Raw genomic sequence first — 13,479 nt, 5'->3', positions numbered from 1 at the left:
CTGGCCAGAAAAATAACCCTCCTGATTGTTCATCAGGAGGCGCAAGTGTTCCAACCCACAAACATTAGAGTCAAAGGAAGATGTGCCCAGGAGCAATGAGGCACAAGAAACACTTCCTGGCTTCCTGGCAACATCCCAGACCCCAGAGTGGCAGCAGACGGAGGAGCCGTGTTCGCTCATTGGATGCAGGAATCTCCTGGCAGCCCCTGTGAAAGTTCTGTGGGGGAAATTCACAACTTGAAATAAGTGAAAGAAAGAAAGAATGAACTGAAGGTTGTTCTGATGGGTAGGCAATTCTTTCTAAGATTTGAAATTTGTTTTCATTCTTGGCTATGTTCTTTGGGGGTGCACAGGCAGACTCTACTTCTCCCTCAAGGTGACGGCTCACTCCTGACAGTTGTGTGGGTTGTTCACTACGCAGCTCCAGCAGGTGCCTTCCACATCATTCTCAATGAAAAAGAGGCCTCCTGCAGTTGTTCAGTGCACAACCTGCATGGCTGTACATGGTGACCCCACCCATCTCAAACCCTATAGACCTTCCTGTCCACCAATTTTATCCATCTGCAAATGGGCTCAGTACCATCTAGCACATGAAAAACAGACATATGCAGCAGAGCTGCTTTCTGAGCATAATATACAAAGTACAAATTTTGACACAGTTCTTTTAAATTTCTGTTGATATTTGTAGACATCTACTGCGTCATAAACTTTGTTTTCAATTATGTACACTCAGAAATGATTCCATTTTTGATATATTTAGGGAAAGGTCAGTCACACTTTCAGAAGTGTAATGATTCCCCATAACACATCTGATTCTGAAATTTTGTATTTATACAGTACAAATAATGTAATGGCAGGCAAATCATGCTACATATTACCATCCTTTACGCTGCAAAGTTATTACAGCTCTCCAAATAGTGTGCTTTTCAGTATCATAAATAAAGAGCCTTGGGTACAGGCTATTTGTAAAAATAGACTTAACTTGGAGACCCATTACCTGCTTATCTTTCTAATACACATCATATTTCTTCTCAGTCCAGTTTCTTCAATAATATTTGTATGGAGGTGGAATTTCTAAAAATGCTCTTTCACCCAAAGGGTCCAGTTTACCTGGAATAAGTACTGTGAGCAGAAAAAACACTGCCTCGGTATTGGAGGTGGGATAGACTGGTGTTCAAAAGAGCAGCAAAAACACTATGTTGGTATTGGATGTGGGATAGACTGGTGTTTGAAGGAGCAGAAAAAACACTGCCTCGGAATTGGGTGTGGGATAGACTGGTGTTCAAAGGCTTAGCTGGAAAAGAATCCACTCAGTGGACCTCCGTGGACTTTGGCTGAGTCTAAGCAAAAACTGCTCCTATTTTTCTAAGGGAGTGTGGTCCTGGGAGGCGTGATCCAGGGAGGTGACCTGACTGGGGTGCCACCCTTCTGCTGTAATGTTCTTTGCATAAGCTGCTCTTAAGGGAAGAGGTGGGGAGGATGACCAAGGTGTCAAGGGACGCAGTGAGAATACAGGCCACCAGGGTGGGTGGGACAGATTCACTTGGTGCCCAGTGACAAGTGGGCACATTCTGTTTTATTTATTTATTTTTTCTTTTTTTTTGTTTTTTGAGATTGAGTCCAGCTCTTATTCCCCAGACTGGAGTGCAGTGGCATGGTCTCAGCTCACTGCAACCTTCGCCTCCCGGGTTCAAGTGATTCTCCTGCCTCAGCCTCCCGAGTAGCTGGGATTACAGGCGCCCGCCACCTTGCCTAGCTAATTTTTTGTATTTTTAATAGAGAGGAGGGTTTCACCATGTTGGCCAGGCTGGTCTCGAACTCCTGGCCTCAGATGATCCACCCGCCTTGGCCTCCCAAAGTGCTGGGATTACAGGCATGAGCCACCGTGCCCGGCCGTCACATTCTGTTCTAAAAGGGGCCCCTCAGTCCCAGCAGTCCAGGAATCTCCTCCTCTTTAGGCCTGCAATCCCCTATCTCTCTCACCCAGAGGTTCCAGGGCATGTCCACCTGTGGCCCCTGTGGGCTGCCGGAGAGGCAGAGGCCTCCAGGACAGTTAGTGCTGCCATTCCCTCAAGACTTCATTTGTTCCTTTATTTGTTCATTTGTCCATGCATTCATCTAATTTCTTGACTATGAACAGTGTACCCTGAATCCTTTATGAAATAAGTTAGACAGGCAACACCAGTGGCCCCAACTGCTGCCCTAGGTGCTTGTCGGGGGAAGTATGTTTGGCACAAACCCTGCCCGCAAGGAGCTGGCAGGCCAGCAGAATGGTGAGACCCATTAGGACAGAGAAGCCATGCCGCAGGCGAGAAAGAAGTCTCCATAAGCAGAAAAAGTAGAAGAAGCCAGGAGGATCTAAAATAAGGTGACTCGATTTCCAGTTGGAGGGAAGGGGTGGTTTCTTCCAGCTCTAAACTTTATTGCAAGATCTTCTGAGACTAAAGCTCTGATCGCCTCACTGTTCTGGTGGGACACCATCAGTGGCTCCCTGTTACCTGCAGAATAAAGTGCAGATGCCTTGATGTTGCATTCAAGGACTCTCAAAAGTGGCCCCATGCTGCCTTTCCAGGAAGACCTCACAGCCTCTCCCTCCTTCAATTTATACTTCAACTTGATGGTCTCACCATCTCTTTTCTGAACATTGATTTTTCCCTTCCTGTCCTCTTCCCAGAAACCAGCCTGAAGATGAGACCCCTTGCCCCACTGTGTAATGTTAGCAGAAGGGGTGATGTGGTGGAGGGTCCACCCCTCAGGAGAGTCAGAGGGTTAAAGATGAAGATGGAGAACAAAGAAATTCAGAGAACAAAGCCCCCAGTTCCATTTGGAGCATGGGAGGAGGTCACAGTGGATCTGAGTTTACTGGCCGGGTGGGACCTAGTGAGAGAGATGCTGGGACCAGGTTGAGAACATTACCTGGCCCCTTGTCCAAGCAAGTTAGTTGCTGGGTTTCAGAAATATCAACAAATCAAAGAAAATGTGCACTGGGAGTTTTGGGGTAGATGCATTCCAGTGCTTTTCTAACTAGATGGTATTTTAATAAATTTTTTATCCTATCTTTGTGAACTCAAATGATTGATGTTTCAATAAGCAATTTAAAGAGAGATCTTGTACCCATGATGCCAATGTTTTACATGCTGTTAAATAAAACCTATTAAAACCTTAAAGATTTTTCTTTAAAAATGAAACATTGCAGGAAGTCTATGAATATATGCTGGTTTCCTTGGGCATCCAATCCAGCAGGTGCATTAGGGGGCACATGAACAGTGAGAACCACATAGCATTGGATGTTTCTGGCTATCAGACGACCTCCAGTAGGATCTTGAAAAATTCCTTTCTACACACACACAATTATCACTGGTTACTCTAGTTCCTGAAATGAATTCACACCGAGGCACACTGAAAAATTCCTAAGCGAGAGCCACCATGCTGGACTCAGAATGGTCCCTCAGCTGTGACCACAGGGGCTTTGCTATTGGGCTGAGCATGTAGGACTTTCTGCCCAATTGCCTTTCATTTCCCACCTGTGAGTGGGGCCTGGTGACCCTCTTCATCCTCTCCCATTGGACACTCTATCCCATGGGTGAGACAGGCCAACCAGAGTCGAATCCCAGTGGCAGGCATGGCTTCATTTCAAGTTGCATTTTAATGAGATGGAAAATAGTACCTATTTCTAAGAGAACTCTATATAAATTAGTTATTGATTTCCAAACACTTTGGAAGTGAAATGTGGGCTGCAGTGCCACACCAGGGCCTGAATAATTAACAGGCAAAACGTAGGTACGAGCTGTTGCTGGTGCCGCCCCTGACTCAGATGATGGGGAAACTCAGTCCCCACACTCAAGCACATGGGCATGTTGGAAAAGGGGTTAGCCGGGCGTGATGGCTCACACCTGTAATCCCAGCAATTTGGGAGGCCAAGGCGGGCGGATTGCTTGAGCTCAGGAGTTCAAAACCAGCATGGGCAACATGGCGAAACCTCATCTCTAGAAAAAATAGAAAAATTAGCTGGGCGTGGTGGTGCACACCTGTGGTCCCAGCTACTCGGGAGGCTGAGGCGGGAGGACCGATTAAGCCCAGGAGGTCGAGGCTGCAGTGAGCCATGATCACTTCACTGCACTCCAGCCTGGGCAACATAGTGAGACCTGTCTCAAAAAAAAAGAAAGGGAGTGGCTGTAGTGAGGCGTGGGGCCTCCAGCCAGTCTATGTGAGCTGGTTGGACTCCTCTGTGGTGCAAATCCACCCCTGCCGCACCCCCCAGGAATGAGAAGGCCTCCAGGACACAGATGTCACCAGGAGGCCATCCTTGGAAAAATAAAAAATGGCAATTCTAAGCTGGCTGTGGGAGTAGAGGCAACTATAGATCCTCTTCTCTTTGGGAAGAAAAAGCATTATGATTTCTTTCTACATAATATGAAAGTAATAAATGCTCACTGTAGAAAATCTGGTAAATACAGAGAAGCAGAAAGAAGAAACAAGCATCCTAAACTCATCACCCAGAAACAATCAGCCTCCTTGCTATTTTCTTCTTGCATTATATTAGAATCCTGTGAGTTTTAAAATATGCATTTGCCATCAAAGTCTTCATATAATGTTGCACAGCATAGACTATTTGTTTTTTTGTTAATATTATATCATAAGCAATTTCTCATGTTATTATAAGCTCTGTATAAACATAATTTTAAATAGCAACTTAGCACATTGCAATTCTACTATTTCCTCAACCACTTCTCGATTGTCGGACATTTAAGCTACAGACCATTTGATTTTGGCAATAATAAGAAGCAGTGAATGAATGAAATCTTCAGATGATGTGCTTAGAAATTAACATGTACTCCTACAGCTGGAGAGATCCCCTCTCTTCTCAGCCTCCAGGGGGTGCATTCACTGGGTCCACAGTGGTTTCCATGTGGCTCGGCTTCTGAAATCAAATATGGGCCCAGTAATGTCACAGGGGAGAGCTCACAAGCGTTCACAAATTTGCTATTTTCTGTTCATTCATTCATTCATTCTTTCACTCAGTAGACAATTATTGAACACAGCTATGCTCCAAGCAACACACAAGCACTAAGGATACGCCATGAATTCGAGAGAGAATGAAGAAAAGGCCTCTGCCTTCATGGAGTACAGCATCAAGTTGTCATTGAATGTGTAATTAGGAGACAGGCGAGGCTGTGGAAGTGAATGATGAGGAGTGGGGAGTCAGGACGGGGATGGGGTGGACTAGAGGGGTCTTAACTAGTCCATGAGATTAGCAGAAGCCTATAGGGGAGCAGGAGTGGGATCTACCCAGGCAGAGCAGGGGCAGGTGCAGGGTCTGACTTGGGAGCGATGCCTGTGCCTCCTTAGGCCACCAGAAAGTCAGAGAGGCCGAGCACACCGGGGGGACTGGTCACACAAGGTCATGGGGGCTTTGAGTCAGCGATGGGGTGGGGATGTCCCTCCAGCAACAGGGCAGTGTGTGCGTGGGGAGGGTTGGTAAGGGGCAGGTGGGCAGGACACTCCCTCCCGTCCCTGTCCCAGGATCAGGTGGATGAGAACTGCGGAAAATGGGCCTGAGTGAGTGGCTGATGCATGATGCTGTCACTTCAAGGTATAATTAAAGAGATGTATGCTAATTTTTAACTTGGTTAAGGGATATTAACTCAGACAAATGAACCTCTCCTTTCCCAATAATTAGATATCCAAACAAACACACACTTTTCTCCCCAATTAAATGAATGGAAAATTTAAAACACACAGCCCAGTTCCAATATGCCCTATTTGTTACAAGTTTCCACTTCACTGCGTTCTTTAACTTCACAAAAGCAAACTACCCTATAAAGGAGCATAATAAAATCATAACAGTAAAAATATCGTTTTGATTTTTGAAGGGCATAAAATGCTCATTTACAGTTGGAAAAAAAAGACACTTATGTTCAGCTAAAATGTCATGTTGTTTCTAAGAGAAGGTAGTTTAAAGGACTTAAGGGATGGTGGCATCCAGGTGGCATGTTTCAAAATTATATTTAATTTAAAGCAGTAATGCCTATTCCTTAGGTATATAAAGGATGGATCATATCAAGGAAAGTTAATTTTGTAAAAATTAAATTGCAAAATTAGTAAAAGAAGGGAGTGCAACTGACGAATTATACACTCTTTAGTGTGGGCCAATGATTCCCAGTGTGGCACATGTACTATGAGCAATGATTTGAGGTGGTGTGAAGACAAATACCTTTTATTTTAATGTTAGCGGCTGCAGCATGTGTGTGCAGGTAGCTGGTTGGCCTTGACAAGGCAGACAGACTGTGAACAAGGTGGGCAATGCCCAGGCACCCCACACATTCCTGCAACCGTACCCCTGTAGTCCCTCTCCTCATATAGTTTTGGGGCTTGATAGAAATTCCCGACACTGGAGTCACAGTGCTTGGCACCTGCCATCCCTCTGCTGTCCAGAACATGGTTCAGGGTGGGTAGGATCATAAGATGTCATAAAATACAGGACCAGTAGATGTACTTACATTTAAAAAGTGGGAAATTTAGGCCAGGCATGCTGGCGCACGGCTGTAATCCCAGTACTTTGGGAGGCCGAGGTGGGTGGATCATTTGAGGTCAGGAGTTCAAGACCAGCCTGGCCAACATGGTGAAACCTCGTCTGTACTAAAAATACAAAAATTAGCTAGGCATGGTGGCAGGCACCTGTAATCCCAGTTACTTGGGAGGCTGAGGCAGGAGAATTGCTTGAGCCCGGGAAGCAGAGGTTAAAGTGAGCCGATATCGCACCATCACACTCCACCCTGGGCAACAGAGCAAGACTCTGTCTCAAAAATAAATAATAAATAAATATATAAATTTAAAAAGTGAGAAATTTAAACATTAGATATGTTTGCCATCAGTGCATGTGACATTGTTGCTGAGAGCCATAAGGATGATGGCATGTGTGTGTGTAAGTGGTGTCTTCTTGGAGAGGCATGTGGGATTTCCACTCAAAGTTGACACCATGGTAATGGGCAGAACCTTACCCATAAGCACAGCAAAGACCAAGTCCTGTTTTCCTCATTCTTTGCTCTCAAACTCCAGTGTTGGGTACTGTTTGAATTAAGAAGCCAGAGGCACTGCCCAGGTGAATGTCCCATGTCTTCTTGTAGGCAAGTTCTAGCCAATGCAGAATTCCACATAGTCATGTGTGTGCTCCAGTAGGTCGTGGGGAATTGGAACACTGGGCAGGTGCAGGTCAGTGGGGCAGCAGAGAGCAGGGGCCCACCCTGGAGTCCACGTGGAATGAAACGGAGAGTTCAGCAGAAGCAGGAGTGTAGTGCCCCGAATGTCAGAGAAGGCTGCTCAGTCCTTCAAGTGGCTCCAGTTCTCTGAGATCCCAACAGCCACTACTCCATGGTGGGGTCACCTGAAAGGCCAGTGATTAGGTCATCCAGGGGGAGGGCAGGTGACTCGATGTGATGACTCAGAGTCAGACCACACGAGGAGGTCCCAACAGTGGAAGAGAGTCAGGGCTTCCTTCCCTGATGCCCAAGTCCATGGGGAACTGCACATGTTATCACCAGTAGCCATGGCGACAAAACCCAACAGAAGCACAAAGCATCCTTGATGTAGAACTTTCTTTTTCTTTTGGTTTTTTATTTTTTCTAGAGATGGGGTCTCGCTCTGCCAGCCAGGCTGGAGTGCAATGGCGGGATCATGACTCATTGCAGCCTCTGACTCCTGGGCTCAAGCTATCCTCCTGCTTCAGCCTCCCAAGTAGCTGGAACTATAGGCACATGCCACCATGCCCAGCTCCTGATGTAGACTTTCATATTCTCTTTCATATAACCTTTCACAAAAATAACCTTTCAAGATAGAAGGTGGTATTATTCCCATTTCACAGATGAGGTAACTGAGGCTCAGAGAGGTTAAACAATATGTCTGAGGTCACCCAGAAGATAAAAGTGGAACATGGGGCTTCACCCTCACAAAGTTGGACGCCAGGCTTGTTCTCTGCTCCCCAGAAAGATTTGTCCAGTGAACAGAGTGATGGGAAGGGCCGGGAGACCTTGGTGCGTGAGCCATCAGGCAGCAGCTCCTGCACTTTCTTCACTTTTAGGTACACTTTGTTGGTGACCAGACACTGTCTCTCTTCTCTAGATAGGGCTGGATTGAGACAATGACAGCACAACAACAACAACAGCAACAACCACTCCTCCTATCAAATCACACTTTGCAGGAGGCTAAGTAGCAAGGTGGACTTGGACCTCCGACACCCGGCTAGGATTCCTGTGTCTGCTTTTTACAAGGCTCCTTATCCAAGCGTCGGCTCCTGGCTTGCTTTATGGAAGCACTAGAGTAACACTCTCCACCCCACAGTGCTGTGAGGGTCAAAGTTCTGACGTGCAAATACCTGGCACATAGGAGCTGCTCAGTAAAATGCTTCCTTATGTGATCTTTTTTTTTTTAGATATGAGGATCTTGCTTTTTCCCAGGCTGGCCTTGAACTCCTGGACTAGGAGTGATCCTCTTGTCTCAGGCCTCCGGAGTAGCTGGGACCGCAGGCAGGCGTGATGGCGCCTGGCTACTTATCTGATGTTGAGGTCCACAAAGCCTCATCTGTCTCCCTTAAAATATTCCTTGAGGACTGGGTTGAACTTTGCTGTCCTCTGTTTTACTGGCCATAGGCTGGAGTGACCCTGTCCTTTGAGATTAAATGGACATGAGCCCCCTATTTCCTGCCTAGGCTGTTTTTGCCACTCCCAAGGGGCTTCAGGGGTCTGAGTGAGCCACCGCATGGCCATCCTCTCCCCTCAGCTCCCAGCCCTCCCTGCCTCAGGGGTTGTACTCGGCCCCTTTTCTGGGTCTCTGTCCAGACCACTCACACAAGGCCAATCTACTCTAAGTCTGGCTGGGGATAAGGGGGTTGATGTCACGGGAAACAGGAGCCATCTTTGTCCTTCAGAGCCCGCGGCCAAGGCGCCCTGGACACGCCCCATTAGCCTCCTTGTCTCTCCTGTCTCTCCCTCCCCTGCCACTCGCCCTCAGGCTGTTCTCCCTTCCACTTTTCCTGTGCAGCAGGGGTTCAGCGATTTCTTTGTTTTGCTGCCTGTTTCTAATCGGAGATCACGAACTGGTGGGCTCCGGGAAAGAGACGTTTGGCTCACAGGTGTGCCTTCTTTGGCCCATAGCATTTGAACATTTTTGAAATAGAGGCCAATATTTAACATTTGGTTCACTGCACATGAAAATCTGGAATTCTAGTTTCTTTTAAAAACTTGGACAATCTGGTGACCCCTTCCTGCAGGGGTCCGTGCAGAATTGTTCTGCCCCTTTGAAGTGGCCCACTCTGTCCACTTGTGACCTCTCTTCCACACTTGTGACCTCCTTATATGGTCTGACTCTGTGGTCCAGTTGGCAAGAGTGGGCCCCTTCAAAGCTGCAGAATGATTCCTGCAGGAAGGGGTCCGTGTCTGCCTGCCACCTCACAGCAGCCAGCTGGAGATCCCCTCTTCTGGCTGGCCCCCTGGCATTTGGGCCTCACCTTGCCCAACTCAAGAGGCTAATGAAAGTATTCTCCTAAGCAAAGTTGCTGATGACAGCTGTTAGTATCGATCAGTGGCCGATCAATCAATTGACTGATCTCTCTACCCACCTATTCTGTCTTTCTAGCTCATCTGTATTTGTAAAAGATACATTTGTGTTTATAGTGCTTGACACATTACCTGGCACACAGTAGGTATTCAGTTAAGTATCTGTTAGACCAATTAACAAATATGTTACAGATGACGAAACCGAGGCCCCATTCCCAGCTTGTCATAAGGCTTCTAAGTGGGAGAGTCAGGCCCACATCCCAACCTCCTAGGGACTCTGTGGCTCTTTTTCACCTCCAGGTCAAGGTTGGGAGTGGGGCTTGCCCTGCCCACAGTAGCGCCCTCCGTACGTCCTCATGCTCTCCAACACATTGCAGTGCTGGTTTTGCCCATGTAACTCCTGGGAAGTTGGCAGCTTCCTGGTGCCCACTGAGCAGACATCTCACTGTCCTCAAAGACCCTTCAAGTGGGGCACTTTGGGGAGACCTCAGTCTCCTCGGAAGGGTCCACATCCCCCTTGGTGTTTATCAGAAGGGTTCTGTTTCCTGACTGGTGCATCCTGGTCTTTTCCTGATCCTTGTTTCCATTGATTTATTCTAGAGTTTGGCCACAACAACAACTACCCCAACGTTGATGGGACATTCACTACAGGCCACAGGCTTCATAAGCACCCTCCCAGTTGACCTTGACTGCAGCCCTCTGAGGTGGGTGCTAGGGAGAGGTTAGGCAGGTGGTTTAATTCCACGGTGAGTCAGAGACAGAGCCAGGATATCATTTAACCTCGCCCTTAGCCTCTAGAAGAGGGCAAAGTATGGTCTAGATGCTAAATTGGGTCTGTTTTTTGTGCAGCCAGTAAGATAAGAATGGCTTTTACCTTTTTATATAGTGGGGAAAAGGCAGAAGAAGAATATTGCAAAATACATGACAATTATATGACTTTCACATTTCAGTGTCCGTAAGGAAAGTTTTCTTAGAATACAGCCATGACTACTTGTTTATGTATTGTCTTTGGATAATTTTGAGCAAAATCAGCTGGGTGGAGTAGGTGCACAAAACTGAGACTGTATGGCCCACCAAGACTGAACTATTAACCATTTAACTCTTTGTAGGAAAAGCTTGCCCACCCCTGCTCTAGACAGGCTGGGGCCCCAGCATCCAGGCTGTGGGGCTTATAGAACCAGAGGCTCTCCAGAGACTTTCTGGAAAGGAGCTGTTGGCCTGAAATCCAGGAGCAGGCTAAGCCTGGGGAGGCTGGGCTGGGATCTGCATGGTTCCTGGGAAAGAGGGGGGTTGGGTGTGGAGATGAGAATGTGGAAAGTATTATAGCACAAGCAGGGGCTGTGTGTTTCACCACTTGTCCTTGGCCAGCAGTCTCTCAATCGACCCAAAAACACTTATTGAGCACCAACTGTGTACAAGGCCTTGACCTAGACCACACTGCGGCAAAAAGATCAATGAGTCAAGACAGTTGCCACCTTGCTTTGAGGCACAGGGTCAGGGCGTATCTCAGATGGGCAGGTTGTTCTGATGGTACAGCCAGCTCAGCACTAATTTGCATGCTTTGTGCTGGCACAGAATGCAAACCCTTATTTTAGTACATTATTAGTGGGAGAAGGAGTGAGAAAGAGAAGTAAATCAGAGGTTAAAGAGAAACCACACCCTATTTTCCTCACCTGCAAACACGTGAACACACAAACACACACACATCAGGAGTCATGTGGACGTGGAATTATAGTCATGTGATGCTTAACAGTGGGGATATATCCTGAGAAATGCATCATTAGGCAAAATGTTGACATTGTGTGAACATCGTCAAGTGTGCTTATACAGACAGGTATAGCCTACTCTGCACCTCGGCCATACGGTACAGCCTAGTGCTCCTAGGCTATGTGAGACCCGAAAATGTGAGACAGGTCTCAGTGAGTTTAGAAAGTTTATTTTGCCAAGGTTGAGGATGTGCCTGTGACACAGCCTCAGGACATCCTGACGACATGTGCCCACGGTGGTCAGGGCACGGCTTGGTTTTATACATTTCGGGAGACATGAGACATCAATCAATATATGTGAGAAGTACACGGGTGTGTCTGGAAAGGTGGGACAACTTGAGGCAAAGGCAGGAAGACTCCAAGCGGGGAGGGAGCTTCCAGGTCACAGACAGGTGATGCACAAATGGTTACCTCCTTTTGAGTTTCTGATTAGCCTTTCCAAAGGAGACAAATCAGATATACATCTACCTCAGTGAGCAGAGCAGTGACTTGGAGTAGAATGGTAGGCAGGTTTGCCCTGAGCAGTTCCTGGCTGGGGTTTTCCTGAGTGATTTTGGGGGCCCGAGATATTTTCCTTTCACAGCTACAAACCTGGACGGCAAGTTACTGTACTGAATACTGTGGGCAACTGTAACACAATGGCAAGTATTTGCAATAGGAATTTTTCAGCCGTGTGAGAATCTCATGGGAGCACTGTCATGTATAAAGCCTGTTGTTGACTGAAACATCATTATGCAGTGCAATACTGTCATTGAATCCAGGAGTGGGAAGGACGTTAAATTATGTAGTATGGCGCTTAACAAACTTTAATGTGTGCACGAACCACCTGGAGAATCTTGTTATGCTGTGGCTTCTGAATGATAGGTGTGGGGTGGGCCTGAGATTGTGCATTTCCAGCAGGTCTCCAGGTGATCCTGACGCCACTGGTCCAAGGACCACAGTTGGAGTAAGCAGGCCCTAGCACTGTGCTTCCCTAAGTGTGGTTTTGAAGCCAGCAGCAGCTGCAGCTTGTGGGGACTTATTAGAAATGCAAATACTCAGGCCCGATCGCAGACACATGGAGCAGACTGTGGGGGTGTAGCCCTGCAATTTGGTATCAACAAACCCTGCAGGTGATTCGGAGGCATCTAGAGTTTCGGAACTGCTGCCCTAGTCTCTTCTATGTCCTTCCCTTGCCCCCGTCTCTTCCCCTCTGTTCAGAAGCCAGCTGGGCTTCCTGCCATTACTTGAGAGAATCATTAACCATTCTTTGATACCTAAATCCCTGAGGCCTCTCACCTGGAACAGGTGAGAGGGGGTTGTCTTCAGGAGAAGCAGCTCAATTATAAGCCAATGCCTGCAATCTGGAACTTCTGCCAGGGTAATTTTCCACTCAGGGGCTTGTTTTTGAAAGTACTGTTTGCTTTCTCTGTCCACAGTGTCTTAATATGCAGGTCTTGTCGCTCCCTCGGGAGGGAATCACGTGGGCCATGCTGGTGCACCCGTCTCAGTGGCACTGGCAGGCCTGCCTGGCCCGGGGAGCTGCACCCACCAGGGCCCTCCAGAGGCATCTCATAAGCCAGAATCTTATATTTAAGTCATGCCATTCCAAACCTGCCCTTCCCAATTTTGTGATTCTCTATTTAAATATTTTTGTGTGATGCAACAATAAGAGAGAGAAACAATTTTATCTTTAATGAAAGCACAAATTACATGTTTTGGAAAGTAGAAAATTATTGCAGAGATAAAATGTTAGTTTCCTACGAATGTAGTAGCTAAAGCCTCTTACTATGGAGTGAGAAAGTGAACCTAAAACCTACTGAAGAGTGTATATTTGTACTGCTGATTCCTATTATAAGAATATTACATTTTTATTTTCATGAAATGTTTTAATTTATAAATTTGACCTTGCATTAGCAAGTGGAGCTTTGGGATTACGGAAGCCCGTATTTTGACTTCTGCCTCTTAAATAAATGAAGCTTTAAAAATGTCGACAGTAATACTAAAATAGAATGTAGTTAGATTTCACAGTGACTATAATTGTGATTACGATTAGATGACTGTAACGATACGAAAGACACATTATCTTTATAATTTATGATCCTCCTGGACCAAACTCAACATCTTAAAAATGCAACATTTCAGTACCATCTGGGAGATTTGCCCAACAAAATTATGGATAA

This window comes from Pan paniscus, chromosome 8, assembly GCF_029289425.2.
Source record: "Pan paniscus chromosome 8, NHGRI_mPanPan1-v2.0_pri, whole genome shotgun sequence".
In the NCBI taxonomy this organism is placed as follows: Eukaryota; Metazoa; Chordata; class Mammalia; order Primates; family Hominidae; genus Pan; species Pan paniscus.
Note: the sequence above shows the minus strand (reverse complement) of the source record.